Source organism: Ambystoma mexicanum, chromosome 6p, assembly GCF_040938575.1.
Source record: "Ambystoma mexicanum isolate Mex_15411 chromosome 6p, UKY_AmexF1_1, whole genome shotgun sequence".
Classification (NCBI taxonomy): domain Eukaryota; kingdom Metazoa; phylum Chordata; class Amphibia; order Caudata; family Ambystomatidae; genus Ambystoma; species Ambystoma mexicanum.
In genome coordinates this window covers 1,057,243,423-1,057,261,500 of record NC_090935.1, presented here as the reverse complement: position 1 = coordinate 1,057,261,500, position 18,078 = coordinate 1,057,243,423, and positions in this window count along the sequence as shown.

The following is an 18,078-nucleotide window of genomic DNA, read 5'->3' as shown; positions in this document are numbered from 1 at the left end:
ACCCGATCACGTGACAGGATTCCATGGACTACAACCCGTTATGCATTCCTGTCACATGATACACATAACAAGATCACATGCTCCAACCGGAAATAAAACAGCACCTCTCCCGACGAACATTGCTTCTCAGCTGTTTTTCTGGCGAGTGGCGTTTTTCTGCATTACGGATGCCTTCTTGGCTTTTGAACTCGGATCGTATCTTGGACTGCCTTGCGTACTCCTTCTGCTACTTCTCGACCACGTGTTTACCTGGCTTGACCTCGAATTGTTGACTGGATTACTTTTGGATTTACCCTTGACACTTGGATACCTTTGGAAATTACATGACCTGAACCCTTTTGCTTTCAGGGCCACACGATACTGGTAGCCTTGGTTCATTGACTCTGTCATCCTTGATACAGGTGCTGCTGGTGGGCTAACTGGTTGTTTTCACCCTGTCTCTTCAGTCCTACTTCCAGTCCCCCATAAGGAACAGGATACAGTTACCCAATCCTCCTTCAGTTCCATCCTCTGCTATTCCAACGGGTAGGTGATTGTGTTTTTGTCACTAAGTACTGTAGAGTGTGTTATTGGCCACTTCCCTTAACCTGCATATTCTTTTGCAGCAGCCACCCGGAGGTCTAGGTGTTCCTGTTCCATCAACCACCTGTGGCTCTAATCCTCAAACAGCGAGTGGATTCTATTCTACGCTGTTTGTTGCTTAGGGACGGAGGCCCATTTACTCCATGCTACAATCAAGTCTTAACAGCTCCCTTAGATCAGCACAGAGTCTCCACTGGCTGTTCGGTTTCAAAATCCCCAGCACCAAATTATTGAAGTTGCTGTGGACTGGACTAATTATCCCATGGGACTCAAGGTTCTTAATTATTTCAATAAGGGATTCCATTGATGCGAGAGGCAAGCGATATTGCTTCACAAACACTGGAGTCATGCCAGGGTCCGTGGGAATTTTTGTTGTGTGGATTTCGGTGTGACCACAGTCATATGAGTCCACCGCAAAGAGATCTTGAAAATCTAAGAAAACTTGTTTCAATTTTTGCTTTTGCTCCAGAGGCTCACAGGCATCAGCTAGGTTGACTCTCTCTTCAACCATCTGCCTGAATCCCGGAAAGACTTCTGGTTTGGCTATCTCAGCGGCCTCCTCCAGCGGGGTGGAGAAGTCCCTGGTCAAAGTACTGACTTGGACTGATGGCTTCGGGTGGGGAAGGCAGTCCAGGTGGACATGAAAGATCACATCTTCCTTACCATAAGGGCATGAAGAGTACACCAGGAAATTCCCCCCATTGCGGGTGTAGATCCTGTCTGGTGTTGTGTCATTGTCGCTATCACTGTGAAAACAGTCCTTGGGGATCGGTCCTATAAGTTTGTTACATAAATCTATGGAAAAATATCAGTCATCAACCGCCATTTCAATAATGGTGCCTGCGCCCAGAGTGATACTCTTTAGGTCGCTGTTATCCACCTCTATTGGAATGGTGTTGTGTTCTGTATTGACTAGTGGTGTTGGGTTCACCCCCAACCCTTGCTGTTGGAAATTAGCATTGAGATGAACATAGGCATCAGGATGTTTCAGTTTATGTCCTCTTTTAATTTTGACTTCAAGTGAGAATTGTCAGGTCCGTTCTGGGATGGTGACTTCCTCTCCAATCTGAATTTCAACTGCATATGGCAGCAATTGAGCTGACTGAAATGCTTTCTCTGGGTCATCAAAGTCCATGGGATTACCCACTAATCGGGACCAGGCTTTGAAGTTTATTAGGTCCAAACTAATGGCAAAGCAATTGAGAATGTCACTGCCTAAATAAAATGCAGCAGGGACATCTCGCAAGACCCAACAATTATGGACTATGCTCTTGTTACCTATGGACATTTTGAGCATACACCTGCTAGGCGGGAGATGTTTGGAATTGGGTGTTTCCAGGTCCATTTCCCATTTGTCTAACAGTTTACATGTGGGAATGGCTGGATCTTTTGAGAGTTTTCGGAACATGGCTTCGCTGATGAAGCTCTTACCATTGTTCACGCACACTCGGGCGAGAACAGAGTCCTTACCCTCATTTAACTGAATAGGGATGAACAACTGCTCTCCAATTTTCTGAATGTCAGCCAAGCTTTGAGCTGGTTTCTAATCATTTTGGACTATAGGAGTGGGATTTTCTGATTGTGAATTTGTATAGAATTTCAGAGTGTTCCTTTTCAGTATGGAATGCCACTTGAGACTGAAAGGAAGGTTGATTTTCAGAAATAGAGAGGACTTCCCTTCACCAGTTTGTTGTCCTACTGCAATTACTGTCACGTCAGGGACTTGGTTATTTTGGAAATGGAATTCAATTTGGTCAGGTTTTTGTTCAACCATGTGGCATGTGCCATTTAAACTAACATGGTTGACACTATGTTTTAATTTTATCGGTCGGTTAGTCTGGGTCTAGGACCTTGTTTACACAATCTATGAGGGGAGATAATCTACGCAGGATGTCATTCCCTAGTAAACATTTTGTGCCCTCTGAAGTCACAACTATGATCGGGTGCTTCACCTTGTGTTGCCCAATTTTAATGTCTAAATCCGCATTCCCCTCAACAGGAATTTCCTTCCCATCGAAGTTCTGAAGTTGTCCAGGAAGAGGGGTGAGAGGGATTTGGTATTTCTCCCCCCTTCCCGACTTCAGCTGATCAAAGGCCCTTTTTGAAGGAAGGGTGGTTTGGGATCCAGTGTCCACCAGTGCCAAAAATGTACATTGCCCCTGTATTTGGACCGGGGCATAAAATCTTCCTTCCTTCTCCTCAAGTGGGCAAAGATAATGCGCATTTTTGGCCAATTGGTGGGTTAATTTCTTTGCTTTGGATTCTGACAGAGGGGTGATTTGGGCAGGATTTTGTTTGGGATCTTGGGAACCTGTAAGAAAAAGGTGACAGCTGGATATGGGGGGAGTTTTGGACTCCCCTGGTTCTGATTCTGGGCTGCCCCCTCACCCCCGTTTTGGAGGCAGTCACCAGAATTGGTTTGAACAAGGTGATTTCCTTGCTGGTCATTCTGGGGTTAAATGCGGGCGCTTTAGACTCAGTCCCCACATCCACCCAGTCTTGATCAGGATTTCTAGGGACCCATTTTTCTTTGGGAGGAGTTCCCCCCCATCCCTGAAGGAGAATATCCTTTTCCCAGAATCCTCTAAGGACCCCTCTCTTTCAAATTGGAAGATTCACATCTCCTCCACAAAATGGGTCTTTTTAGGCTCTTTCTTTCTCCTACCTGCCCTCTGTTCCTTGGGTTGCAGATTTTCGGGGGCAGGAGATTCTGGTTCCGGTTCCTGGGTTGCTAGGGGCTTTTCACAAGTGGGGAATGAAGTTTCCTCTAAGGCTTTACACCCCCCCTTCCCCTTGTGCCTCCTCCCTGGGACCCGGTGGGTTGTCGGGGTTCCCTCCCTGTCATTGCTCTGGAGCACCAGACCCTTGATTTAAGGAGTTCTGAGTCACCATGTTCATTGCAGGGTTTTGCTGCACCCTCAACATACAACCCAGATCCTGTGCCAAGTTCTGGACCTGGCGCTCCAGTTGGGACACCCACTCTGGCTGGTACGGGGTTCTCTGGTCTACCCTAGGTTAATCACAGGAAGGGTAACTGTCCCTTCTCCCATAATACCCTTGGTTGGGATAGTTTTGGTACCCCTCCACCCTTGGCCTCCCCTCTCCCGGATTGGGCTTTCTGGGCTCAGGAAAGTGGGGAAAGAAAGAGGGGATGTTTTGGAGGTTGGTGTTTGGCGGGTACCGGGGAAAGAAATTTAACCCGGCATCTGGGGGATTACTGCCCTCCTGGGGAAAGTGAGGAGGGAAGTTTCCTTGGTTGGCGGCTGCCTGGTTGGACCCCCCGCTTGGGCTGGGGGAGTCCACACATAGCCCAGGATGGGTCTATTGCCCTTGTAACAGGGGCTGATGTAGTCAGGGGACTTAAGGGTCCCATTTGTGGGGTTATTTCCTTTACTCCCTGTTTGGGATTGGCCCGAGGGCCTTCTGGGTCTTTGGTTTTTGGGATTTTGCACGGGAATGTTTTTAGGCCCCCCATCTCCAGATCAAAAGTGAGGGCAACGTTCACCTCCGCCACCTTAGCAGCAGCAGGGGTGTTGGTTGGTTTTGGGTTTTTATTAGCACTTTTACTTTCTACTGGCTTCTGCACTTCGTAGATGCGAGTTGCTTGTTCAATGACCCAGTCTAGTGATCCTTTCTCTTGAAAGTCCCTCACCAGCTGGTTCATAATGTGTTTAGGGAGGGCATGAAAGAAGGTATTGATAAATTCCCTACTGTCGGTACACACCCTCCTGGTGGTCTGCGCAAAGGCACGTTTCAGCTCTTGGACAAATTATTGTGGGGCCTGGTCTTCCCCACATTGCAGGTTGTAGGCTGCCTTGCGGGCCTTTTGAGGGTGTCTATGGATTGAAAATGCTTTAAGATGGCCGCCCTATAGGTGGACCATCTTGAACGGTTCTGATCCTCCAGCCCCGCAAAGAAGCTGGAGTATTCAGGTGAAAATGTCCATTTGACATACTGAATACAGCTTTGGCTGTCCTTCAGGTGGAAAGTCTCCATCATTTGCTCAAACAATTCGTGCTCCTAAACTGAATATTTGGCATTTTTATGGTAGGGCGTGATGACTCTCCTAATAGCCTTGATTTGCTTCAGGGGATCTTTCAGCAGAGCCCTCTTAATTTTGTTGGCCTTTTTAGTTTTGGTCACCCTGGTCCACTCATCCTCTGACTCATGGTACTGCTGCCATAGGTGGCTGTCTGTTCCTCTAGGCTCTCCTTGATTCTGCGAGCTTGGGAATGGCTGGCAGAATGTGGGGGCCTAGTCTCTTGAAACCTGTGGCACTTAGAAGAGTCTTCTGACTCTCCCTTGTTCCCAGGATTGGCTGAGTAGCCCCCCCCGCCCCACTGTCCCAGCTGGGAAGAGGTTTTTAAGATGCTTTTTGTGGTTATATTTTCATAAAATTCCCCACCACATTTTACTGACTGATCTCTTGGTAGGTGATCTTTCTGAGGATCCAGTTCTCAGATTCTCCCCTCACTGGAGTCTCCCTGATCAGAGAGGCTGGCCCTAGCATTTGCGAACCTGCACATAGATGCCCGCCCAGACATTTCTGGGTGGTGCCGATCTATCAGTCCCATATTTCCCATTGTGTTGAAGTCTGCCATTCCGTGGCCCTTGGTCCATGTGAGCCAGTGGACATGAGGGTGGCAGAGTCCATGGAATTGAAGGGATTAAAGGATTAAAGGATTAAAGTCCCTGATGCCAGGGTTCCTGAGGTTATGCTCATGGGTTTCTCTCTCCCATCTTACCTCATCTTTTTCAGCCCCTATTGCCTGATGACATGCCAAAATCTGACCTTTTTGCTCCTCTATTAAGGCCTTACTGGTCTCTATGAGTTGTTATTGCATGGCTATCTGTTTGTGGAGCCTGTCATTCTTTTCACAGAGAGCCACAGAGAGCCTCGTGGTCTCTGTGCTTCCTGCCTGAATTGGGAGAACTGGTCCAATCTCTGCTGCAGGCGATTCAACTCCTGAGTTATAGCATCTTTGGCCTGATTGCTCTCTCCCATCTTCCACCCTCCTGGTATGCTCTAGTAGCTTCTCATATTCGTTTTTGACTCCACTAAGCTCTTGGAGGGCCAACTTTCTTTCTTCTAACCTGGTTTTTAACTGGCTCATTTCCTGGCCTAAGGTGTCCCTCTCTTGACATAGAGTTCCCCTCTGCTCAGCCAGGTCGTCCCTTTGTTTTCTAATGGCATATAATTTCTGGCGCTCCTCATCAAAATCTGTTTGAGTGTGGAGATCCTTCAATATTAATTTATTATTTTCCTCCTTTATTTCATCAATCTGACTTTCTAGGGCAATTATCTACCCTGCGCAGGCTCTATTATAATTTAGTTGTTGTGCCAGCTTGTGTTGACTCTCTTGCAGAGAGTCCACCCTTTCCTGACACTCCTTTTTCAGTGTCTGTAATTTGGTATCTTGCTCTGCCTTCTCTTGCTGCAGGAGAGCCAGATCTTCATTTAATTTTGCCAGGCACTGTTTGGTTACTATCTCTGATTCTTGGCTCTTTTGTAGCCTTTGCTCTGCAGAGTCCAGATCAGTTTGGGTTTTCTCTGGGGATTGTACTTGCCTCTTTGCCAGATTTAGGCTTTCGGCATGTTTTTCCTGTATTACCCCAATGTGGAGGTACAGGTATGCCACTATTTTGGCAATTTTGCATTGCTCTTCTTTTACTTTTGGGGCCATATACAGTTCACTAAGTGCCTGGTCTAATGGACCCTGGTCCTGCCATGTATCTAAGTCTATGGCAGTGACTTGTTGTTTGATTTCCTGCAGCCAGGCTTTCTCATCCTGCTCTGGCCACTCGCCCCAGACAAACAGTTTGTGCAGGAGGTGTTCCCTAGCAATAGTGATTTCCATTGGGGTTGTCATTTTGGAAATATCAATTTCCTAGATTAATTATTTCAGGGTAAATTTACTTTTACATACAGCCCTGATTTCTAGTGTATTTATTTTAGGGGTGCTTATACAGTGTAGCACAGTACTCACACCACACAAAGTATTATTACTCTGCAGGTTAGACTGCTGTGTTAGACTGTCACGGGTGGCAATCAATCAAACCCCGAACTCGAGCCCCCAGATTTGTTAAGGATTTCAATCAGACGATACACTCTGCTCTCGGCCTAGTGTACAGCGCAATGGAAACACTTATTTGATATATAGATTAAATTATTTGAAAGATGTACCACTCGTATCACACCCCTTACTTAAAAATACCCCGGGTCACGCTGGACCAGGAATCAGGCCGGTTTGTAAAAGGTATTATTTATTTATTTAAGATCAAAATCACAATATTTATTTTAATAGATACAACAATCACCAATGGGGTGACAGTACACAGAATAATATCTGTAATGCACTGGGAATCAATTTATAAACACAAGCAGAATGCAGCATAGAACATAACACTTTGAATGGGTCTGAAACAGATAGCACTGTGGTTAACAATTCCCCCTGCAACACATCTCCACCCACCAATAAGCAAATTTAAATATATGTGAGGAGATAGCAGGAATTCAGAAATAGTACAGATCAAACAGTGTCTCACTCCCCCCCTTACACAGAAAGAGAAAAACGAAGTGGGCTTTTCAACTGTCAGAATGACTTTTAAAGTGGCTGAGTAAGAACTCTAAATGTGTGGAGAAATGCTTAAATTATAAATTCCTACGGGAGCCGCTTTGAACAAATGCAAATAATCACAAGCAATGGTTTAATCAGAAGAAAGTAGTTTGGATCTCAAAGGCAAAGTGGGAAATTATAGAAAGAGATTTCACACGTTTAAGGTTTTGGCAAAAATGCAAATTCGTGGCAAACTTTTCCTTGCGCGATATTCGCGATGACGGGAGAATCGCACTGTTTTACAATGCGGTTTTGGGTTCTATGGATAGCTATTGATGTTAGGTACAAGTAGGAATTGGAATGTCGTTTCTAGCTATAAAGGTAAAAAAGTTACAGAGGCTTTAGTGAGGGGCATTTTTCAAAAATATAGGCACAAATTTGGACAGAGGGTTCAGTTTTAAAATCAGAGAATGGACTAGAGCATCCAAGCTAAGCCACCAGGACGGCAAGACGTAAGAGTCAGGAGTGATTCACGACTCAATCCTGGTTCCTTGATGTCCACCTTGGAGTGCTAGGCTGGTCAATCGAATGAAATTAATAGATCAAAGTTGACAAAATGACTAGGAAAAGGATGCTTTTACAGATAGACAGAATAAGATTTCACTACGGATTTAGACAATGTTACTGATTATGGAAGTAAGGATAGTTCAGAAGTTAGGATGAGACAAGATAATGCACGGTAATCAACTGTTTCTAGCTTCCTGTTAATACTCACAAAACAAATTAATTTAAGATTTTGGACCGTCAGGATTCTGGACCATTGAATCGGATCTATCAGGGACTGACAGCTGGGCATATCGGACTGGACAGGGTCAGCAAGGCTCTTTGGTCACAGCACGGCACAGGACTGCACGGGATCTGCCCGTCTTGGTTCTGAGGATATTTCAATTCAGCAGGCAAGCATTAACAGCACGCCCGGCTGTATTATGATGCTTCCCCTAGGCTTTTGGGATTCTTTTCTAAAATTTGAGGCCTAGCTGAGAATGGTTCAGCTATGCATAGGCCTTTGCTTTGCCAAGTTTTCGGACTCTGGAACAAGGAAGATGTAGATTTCAGCAGCAGAGGGCTCCGCCAGCAGTCAGGGGATAGAAAAATTGTAATCGTCCCTATGTGTTGTCAGCTGTCCCTATATATTATGCCAGATGACATCACGAAAGGGGAGTATTGGGGCGGTTTAGCTAAGCTTGCCCCTGTGAAAGGTGATTGGGTCAGAGTCTACTCTCTGCCTTGATAGGAGGAGAGAAACAGAGTGTCATCTTTATGGTATAGTTTTATGATGCTGATAATCCACCCCTAGCCACTGGAACACAAAGTCGAGCCCACATTTATTGCCATTCCTGATCAGAATAAGCTACTCGGTTGTACTAGGTTTTCAAAGGTAGTGCTAAAAATTAGGTTAATTAATCTGCCATTTTCAGATTTTACACCCCTTCTGATAATAAGTTAAACACCTTTTAAAAATGTCCATTACATATCCTGTTAACACCAAATGGTCAGTATTTGCATGTGTTAGCCCACTCCTTTGGAATTTTCTTTTGTCAGCCAGGAGTTTCCTGGGCTGCAGCAGTTTTATGACCTTTCACACCTTCAATATCCTGGGTTGGAGGATGTCCATTGATTAATCCTGGGCTGGAGACAATAGTCTGGCCTAGCCTGTAATTAACACAGTTCAGCCAGCATCTGCTGAGAGGAATGCCCTCCCCCTGGATAGAATTACATCCCCCAACCAGGCTTAATTTAATTGTTAAATTATTTTGGCTTTACTTTAGCACAAAACAGACTTGTTGCATCAAATAACAGATAGAATTCTCATTCAAGATTTTAAACCTATAGGATCAAAAACAACTACAATATGGGTTACTATCAGTAACAGGCCTCTTATATTGCAAACAATTGACTTTCAGTTTATAACCTTTTAAAGTTTAATCAGGAAGGCCCCTGACAGCTGTCATCACAGGTAGCCCTCTGCTGCACAGAGATTCTTTGACAGATCCACAGGCAGGCCACTTCTGCTGTGGAGATCTCTTTTTGCTCTTAGCCTTTCAGAACCTTGTATGTTCACAGTGATTCCTTAAACTAAGTGAATTGTAGCACACAGCGAGAATTTTGAATATTTGGAAGGGGTTATGTACCGGCATTCTGAAGTTTCAGCAGTGAAGAAAAGGTGATTTAAAGCAATATTTGAAGTTTTATTCAGCAAAGCACTGCTTTTTCCTTCTGTACTCCACTTTCAATTGTTGTGGAGCCCAGTGACACATTTCAGTAGTGAGAGCTCTGTTCCACCACTGACAACATGTGTGGCAGATTGGGCAGCCATCTTTTTGTGTGTTAAAAAGTACAATTTTCAGGGGTTTTGGGAGCGCACAAGGGTTTTGTGGCCATTTTGCTGTTTCTGTCACCATAACTGGCAGGGTGATGCTGCATAGCATAGCGGAGTGGGTCAATACATCCCACAGAGTATACGTCACATACTTTGGTTCATACTTTTCTGGTAATGTAGGCGGGGCAGGTGGAGTGGGGGTACCTGGCTTCTCCTCTGCACTCCCCCCTCTGGGTGATTTATCAACCACTCTCACATCGTCTTCTATTCCTAGACATCCTTGTCTGAAGAAGTGCCTCTTAGGGACCCATATTTTTATGACTCCCTTTAGGCATCCAGTTGATTTCACATGCTCATCTTTGTTCCATGTCATGAGCATGCACTTTCCACTTGGACTGCAGTAGATACATCTTCACACATATTTCTTGTGGTCCTTTGGATACAAGAACTTTGCTCCCTCTGGTGTATGGATACCAGACTTCACAAAGTCTCTGATTTCTTCATCAGTCAAGTCTTTAGGCTTCCATCCTGGTTCAACTTCGATCATGATCTTCATTCCTATGGCTTTCTTTGCTGTCTTCTTAAATTGTGAGATTATTATCTTGATCACACAGAATCCAAGCATCACTAATAATAGCAAAGCTCCAAGACATTTGAACGTATCTGCCATCCATTGTGGAACCCATGAGAAGAGTGATCCAATCCAGCTGTCATCAGCAATATCTTCTACTTGTTCTATCATCTGGCCATGGAGATTCGTCAACATGTCTATGGCCTCTGTCAAAGTTCCATTCTCGTCATCGTGAGAAGGTATAAATGTGCAATATGATTCTCCAATTGTGGCACAAACAACTCCATCCATGGCTGTGATCATGTCCAGGACATATCTGTTCTGGAGAGCCATTAATCTAGCTGCTCTCAGTTCTTCGCTGATTGCATTGAATCCTTTTATAGTTGTGTTAAATGTCTGCAGCAATTCCCACCTGGTGATTTGTAACCACTTGGTATTTGTTCCAACCTGGATTCTTGGCATAAAGATCATCGTGAACACTGATGAGGTCCTGCTGAACAGCATGTGTTCATACGGATAGCACCAAAGGCTTCTATTGATTTAGCAGAGAAGTAGTTCTCTCTCTCTGTTCGATTTATCAGTTCTACAGATCTCTTCTTCCTCAGGTGAGCATCTGCTTTTGGGAAACTATCAATGTTCAGGTCACCTTTAGGAATCTTTTACGAAAAATGGGGGGGGATGAAAGAGTGAGTTAACAGAGAAGTGCCCTTACTCTATGAACATGATACCACAAAATGTAGGGCAAATGCCAACTGTGATTCTAATTTAGTTAAAACCAAAGCACGTCTGATCTCCAAAAACAGGCAAGCCACCTGCTTTATGGATAAAACTACTGTGGTTGAGGGCAGAATTAGTTTTAAAGGGAGACAACAGAAAACTGCTGTGGATTTAGCCACTCGCAGAAAAAACAAGGCTGTGGAAGAGGACAGAAAGGGATAGAGTTGAATTTCTGAATATCCCTTCCTCCTACCCAAATCTGTCCCTGTGTAGCGCTGGTGTATCGCCTACAAATAGGAGACAGAATAAGAAAATAAACTATTTACTTTTAGTTGTTGTTAATAACATTCAGCCTTGTTGAAGTCATGCTCCTCAACCACTCTCTTCCACTATGTGACTGTATTGGAAGAGACAAATAGCCAGGTTTACAAGCGGTAGTGTAGTGGTTGGGTGTGTACACATCCACTGGGTTATAAAATCTTTAATGACCTCGGGATTGTGTAACAACCACACACATCAAAGTTTAAAAAGAAGAAACACAAATACAAACACAATGTATAAAAACTCAAAAATTGTGTTTTAAACCAACATAAAGACGATCCTCACTTCAGTATGAGTTTCCCTAGATGTTATTCTTACTGCATATAGTGGAGTGAGGTAAAAAATTGCTCATATATTGAAAGTTGCATTTGTATCTATAGACTGTAGCAATTACTGTCTACCGGTTTCAGCGACAGCGTGTGTGATGTGGTCGCTTTCTTCAGGACAGTCTTATGGTTGTCAACTAGGAGGTAGGTCTAATTAGTACATACCAATAGTTGGATTTCAAGCAAATAAAGAAGGTGGGAGAGTTACTTTACCACCTCCTTAGTGTGTCTTTTGGCTGGGACAGACGCGTGACCCTGTGTAACAAAAACAACAATATACACACGTCACCGTTGGATTAATAACTGCCATTAATGGCTTTCGAATGAACAGTTCTATTGGTACTATTCAAACTGTAAATACACAACACAAGATATGATTGGTTCTTGCCTCTTATCATAATTCACAATCTGGTGTTAGTCTATGTTCCATTTACTATTTTCCCACAACTTTGCATATTTTCGCCTACTGGTGTTATTTTGTACTCTATGCATCTATGCATGCCATTTGCTGTGTATTATTCAACAGGACCCTGGTGTATACAATATATATAATGTATATATATACATCATATCGCGTTGGCGACCATTAGGGGTCACTAACCTGATTGTTACAGTTGACTTGACATGGTGTTTTCATCTGGGGTCATGCGGAAAAGATTCCTACGGTAAATTGTGTCCTCGGTGGTCAGAGGTGGAGTCCTGACCTGGCAAAAGTGAGCGGGGATTAGTATGCGCCCTATCTTATGTCCTGGTCTTTTTACTCTCAGAATTATAAAACAATTGTAAAGCAATGCGGAGAGTAGATGATAAAACAGCCTAGAGCCGAAAAGTGTGTGACGCGAGTCACTTACTCCCGGGCCGTAATCCCTCCGCATTTGTCTTTGTTTCCGGCCCGTGGATTCTAGGTCTTACCTGGTTGTTTCAGGTGCTATGTGCTATAGTTCGTCCGTACATGAAAGGACATCTGCAGTGTCCGTCTGCCTGGCCGTTGTGCAGTCCGTCACAGGTCATGTGACTGTTGCCGAACGTATAGCGTTATATTATTTGACCTGAGCATGCGTTCGCAATCTGCCACAGGTCATGTGACGGCTGCCAGGAAAAACGTTGCATTTCATTGGTTGTCGCGAATGCACGTTACCCGGAAGACAGGCACCTCTGTCAGTCAGACACTGGTGCCTGGCCACTTCGGTCTCGGCTCACCCTGCACATATTATTGTGCCGGGGCCGTGTTGGATAATTGAGAACGGGTGTGTGCAATTGCTCTCACTTGTACAGGCTGATATCGTTCCTTGCCCATATTCTGGGTCTGCAGGTTGTCACTCTTTTGTAAACGTCATACCTGCAAGATGTTTTGTGGATAAACACCCACAATTGTACATATCCATGTGGATTTAAATTGGCGGGCATGGTTTTATTTGGGATCTATACATATAGGTGACTGAATTCATGTCATTTGCTGGCATATTTGGAGGACATTTAGAACATATTGTATCTGTGCCCAGAGGTTTAGCTAATCATAGCTAAAGTTTGCCAGGGGATATTCTCATTCAGCCCTAATTGGTCTGATTTCAGGCAGAGTCCCATTTTTGCACTCTTTTTAGGAGCAAATTGGCCATGTCCCAACCACTCCTCGGACAGGTCACTTTGGGCCTGATCATGACCTTGGCGGTAACGCTAACGCTATTAGCGCGGGGGCTATTAGCGTGACCGCCATAGCCCCCAGCGCTAATAGCGCGGGATCACGGGTTGGGCGGACTTGGAAGTCCCCATTCCTCATTGAGCCCATTCGGGAATGCCCCATTCCCCATTAGGCTCAATGGGGAAAATTCGCGCTCTTACCGCCGGCGGATTTCCCGCCGGCGGTAATAGCGCGAATTTTCGGCAGATTTCCCCCCAGCCAAGAGCTGGGGCGAAATCCGCCAAAGCCCTGATTCGGCAGACCCTTAAATCCGGCGGTAATAGCGCTACCGCCGGATTTAAGGGTTACCGCCGAGGTCATGATCAGGCCCTTTCTCTATTATTGTCCATGGCCCTCATTACGACCCTGGCGGAGATCGTGGTGCAATATGCACCATGGAGCACGGCGGAAAGCTGCCGATACCGCCATGGGGGTTGGCGGATTTACCGCCCCATTCCGACCTTGGCGGGGCGGTAAATCCCCATTCCCCATTTTACCCTTCCCCATTCCCATTTTTGCCCCATAGGGTATAATGGGAGTGGGGAAGGCGTTAATTACGCCACCGTAAAATACGGTGGCGTAATTAACAACAAGGTCCCGTAGCGGCATGGATTTCTCCGCCCGGAAAAACCAGGCGGAAACCGCTCCATGGCGCTACGGGAACTCGTAGTAGGGCGGACGGGTCCGCCGCGAATACCGCTGGCGTAAACCCACTCCGCCAGGGTCGTAATGAGGGCCCATGTGATTTTGTTGGCTTTATGTTTATTTAGTTTAAAGTGTTCCACCAATGGGGCATTTTCCCGTTCTGTTCTTATACACGACTGGTGCTCTTGTATGCATTTTTTATAGGTCTGGTGGTCATGCCTATGTATTTTTTATTGCATGGGCAGTTAATCATGTAAATAACGTTTGAAGTATTGCAGTTGGTCAGCGACTGTTGCCGCCATGGAGTCGTTAGATAAAGGTCCAAGGTTTGAGATCTTTTTGTGAGGAAGCAAACATTGCATTGACCGCATGGAGAGTGTCCAGATGCTGGTGTTGTCTCCCAAAGAGTGGTTTGGTTGGGAGCTGACTGGGATTGCATATAGGAATGTATGAGATTGTCTCTCAAATTTTTCCTCTTTTTGATGGCAAAACGTAGTAGTGGGAGGGTCACCGGGCACATGTTTAGTAATGGCCAAAGTTTCACGATTTCTCTTTTGATTTGGTTCACCTTATTGGAATAACTGAACACTGCCGTTATTGTTTTTTCACCTATTGGGCGTATTTTCTGCTGTAAAGTAATGGCTCTAGGGATGTTTCTGGCTCTTTTTCTGGCCATTTTGATGTTTTTTTGGGGTATCCCCGTTCTGATAGTTTGTTTGCCAGAGTCTGTGCTTGGATGTCGTATTCTTGTAAGCTCGAGCAGTTGCGCCTATAGCGTAAAAATTGGCCAAAGGGTAAATTCTCACATAGGCTCCTTGGATGGAAGTTTGTGTATTCTAATAGGGCATTGCGGTCTGTGGGTTTCCTAAAGACAGTCGTGGTCAGTTGTCCCTCGTTTGTTCTTATTTCTACATCTAGGAAGTGTATCACTTCTTTCAAAATGCAGTGTGTGAATTTCAAGAAAGGATTTTGAGAATTTAACCAGTCCAGGAATTCCAAGAAAGATGTTTGCGTCCCTGTGTAGATCGCCAAGATATCATCAATGTATCTCGTCCACAGGGATACATGTGATCTATTGTTACGCTCACCTGATTCCCACGGGGGCGTCGATCTGGACTGGCCCGCTGTTGCTTCCACCAGAGTAACACGTAGAGCCGAGATGACAGACTGGACAGACCCACTTAGCTTCGTTTGTTGGACTCGTACGAATATCTTTCTGCAATGGAGAAAGGGAATTAACCTCCCGTAATCTGAGCGTTAACCCACCTTCCCACTCCCCTTGTCTGCCCACAGAACACTCCTGAAGTTCCCTCTTAATCTCACCTGAAGATTTGAAAAGATGAGCTCTCCATCCTGCGTCGAGCGCAGGGGCGCGTAGACGACCAGTTACTTCACTGGCGTGGAGGAATTGGTGAGTTCCAGTATTGACTCTAAGTCCAATTGTTCGTAAAAGTTCAAAAGTCTGATCTTCACTCTGCCAGATTCCTTGCAGGTTGCGGATTTAAACCACCAGAAGAGTTCCAAGTGGCAATTGGTAAGATCCTGGTAAGTCTATTGTGGTTCTCCCCTTTGGGGCCGGGGTACAGCGATGATGCAGAATTAACTGCGCCCACCTGAAATGAGGTAAGTACCCCCCTGTGATAAATCAGGTAAGTCTTCGGGGTTAGGTTGTATTGTCCTTGTTTTTTCCCCTTAGGGGCCGGGGTGCGGCGGTGATGCGGGATGGACTGCACCGACCCGAGATGAGGTGAGTACCCCCCTGTGGTAATCAGGTAAGTCTTTGGGGGTGATTTGTATTGTCCTTGTTTTTCCCCTTAGGGGCCGGGGTGCGGCAGTGATGCAGAATTAACTGCGCCGACCTGAAATGAGGTGAGTACCCCCCTGTGGTAAATCAGGTAAGTCTTTGGGGTTAGGTTGTATTGTCCTTGTTTTTTCCCCTTAGGGGCCGGGGTGCGGCGGAGATGCAGAATGGACTGTGCCGACCCGAGATGAGGTGAGTACCCCCCTATGGTAAATCAGGTAAGTCTTTGGGGGTGGTTTGTATTGCCCTTGCTCACCTATCTGTTCTTGTCTCCCCCAGGTGTTGAAGAATGGCCTGGAGATGCTGGATTCGCGATGGAGTAAAGGAATGCAGTCTCGGTTGGTGAGTTCAGCGCGGCTCTGCGAGGTGCGTGGCAATGCACCTGAGAAGGCTTCTCTCCTCCAGATCGACGATGTGCTGGATAAAGGATTCAGGTAAGGGTTTTGTTCTGACCTCTTCTCCTTCTCCTTTTCTTGTTCCAGGTGTTCCAGGGCTGAAGCGGGCGTGGCTGAAGACTGGAGCTGCTGAAGACACAGGGAGCGTTACGCTGCAGCAAGCAGAATAACGCGAAGCACGTGTGGCTGTCCGGGTGTGGCTTAAATAGCCTTGGAAGAAGTCCCAGGTAAGTATTCTTCCACAGCCCCACCGAGAGGAAAGGAGTCCCTGAGGTAAAGTAGTCCCTTTAAGCCTCATTTGGCTTGTGGCTTCGTGCAGCATGGTCTGCAACAGGTAAGATTTCTGTAATGAGCCTGGCACCCATGTCGCCAGGACTGACTTTATTCTTATGAGCCTGGCGCCATAGGCGCCAGGACTGTAGCCAAAGAGCCCCTAACGGGTTTTTGGGCATGCTTCAAGTGGCATGATGCCTGCTTCCGGAGTTGCTGGGCCTGGTCTGGCTTTCCGGGGGCAGGCATCGTGACAGCACTCCCCCTCAAGGCTCCTCCTAAAGCTGTTCTCCCTCTCGGCCTTGGTTTGTCTGGAAATTCTTGGTGGAACCTTTTCACTAATTGAGGTGCATGCACATGTTCACTAGGCTCCCAAGATCTTTCTTGTGGACCATACCCTTTCCAATCAATGAGATAGAAGAGTTTTGATCTCACCCTTTTAGAGTCCAAAATATTCTTGACTTCGAATTCGGGTTCCCCGTCTATGAGGATAGGTTCAGGTGGGGTGGTTAGTCTAGTTCCTGGTTGCACAGGCTTCAAAAGAGACACGTGAAAAACAGGATGAACACGCATATGACCAGGCAGGTCCAACTTGACGGCCACTGGGTTAATAATAGCCTTAATAGAATAAGGTCCCAAGTACCTGGGGTTAAAAGTCTGTGTTCCCTTGAGTGGTAAGTACTTGTTGGCTAACCATACTTGGTCCCCTACTTGGTATTGCGGTGCTTCACTCCTGTGTTGATCAGCATCCTTCTTGTATTTATCCTTAGCCTTTTGTAAATGTGCAGTCGCTTCTTTAAAGGCTTGTGTGATAACAGCGTTGAGATGGTCCACCACAGGCATCTCTAAATGCTGGGGAGAATCTAAGTCTGAGGTTCGAGGATGGTGACCATATATGGTAAAAAAAGGGCTTTGTTTAGTTCCTGAGTGTACAGAATTATTGTATGCATACTCGGCGATCCAAAGAATGTCTTTCCAATCCTCCTCAGATTGATGTTGCATACAAAGTAGGTATTGCTCAAGAGTCTGGTTGGTTCTCTCAGTTTGACCGTCGGTCTGGGGATGGTGGCTGGTTGAAAGCCTAACATCAATTTGTGCCAGCTGGCAGCACTTCCTCCAAAAATGTGAAATAAATTGACTTCCTCGGTCTGAAATTAACACGGAAGGAAAACCATGTAGACGGACAACATTTTCAAGGAACTCCTTGGCCAGGATTGAAGCTGAAGGTATTCCTTTTAAAGGAATGAAATGGGCCATTTTAGAAAAAAGATCTACAATAACTAGAATGGTGTTATAACCTTTGCACAGGGGTAAATCTGTGATAAAGTCTAATGACAAGGTATGCCAAGGAGTAGGTGGTATGTCTAACGGTTGTAATAATCCATCGGGTTTTTTCTTTTCCCCTTTATTTTGAGCGCAAATGCCACAAGACATGACAAACAACTTGACATCTTTTCGCCAGGTGGGCCACCAAAACTGTTTCTTGATTTTGGCTTCAGTTTTAGCAATGCCAGGATGTCCTTCCATCAAGGTGTCGTGGTAATGAGAAATGACAAGTTTCTGTAGTTCCTCTAGTGGCAAAAATAGCCGGCCTTGGTAATCAGGTAGATTGTTGGTGACAGAATACTCTGGGCCTTTCCTTGCCCAGCCCTGTAAGGCATCGGAATCAAAGAGTTGATGGACCTTTTCTTGAATGTCCTCCAGAGAGTGTATGGATGTCAGACCAAGGATCCTCTGTTCAGGAATTATGGGTACAGGTTCTAAAGCTCTTTCTGTTTCTCCCATTCCTATTCGGGACAGGGCGTCAGCTTTTCCATTTTTTCAACCTGGTCGAT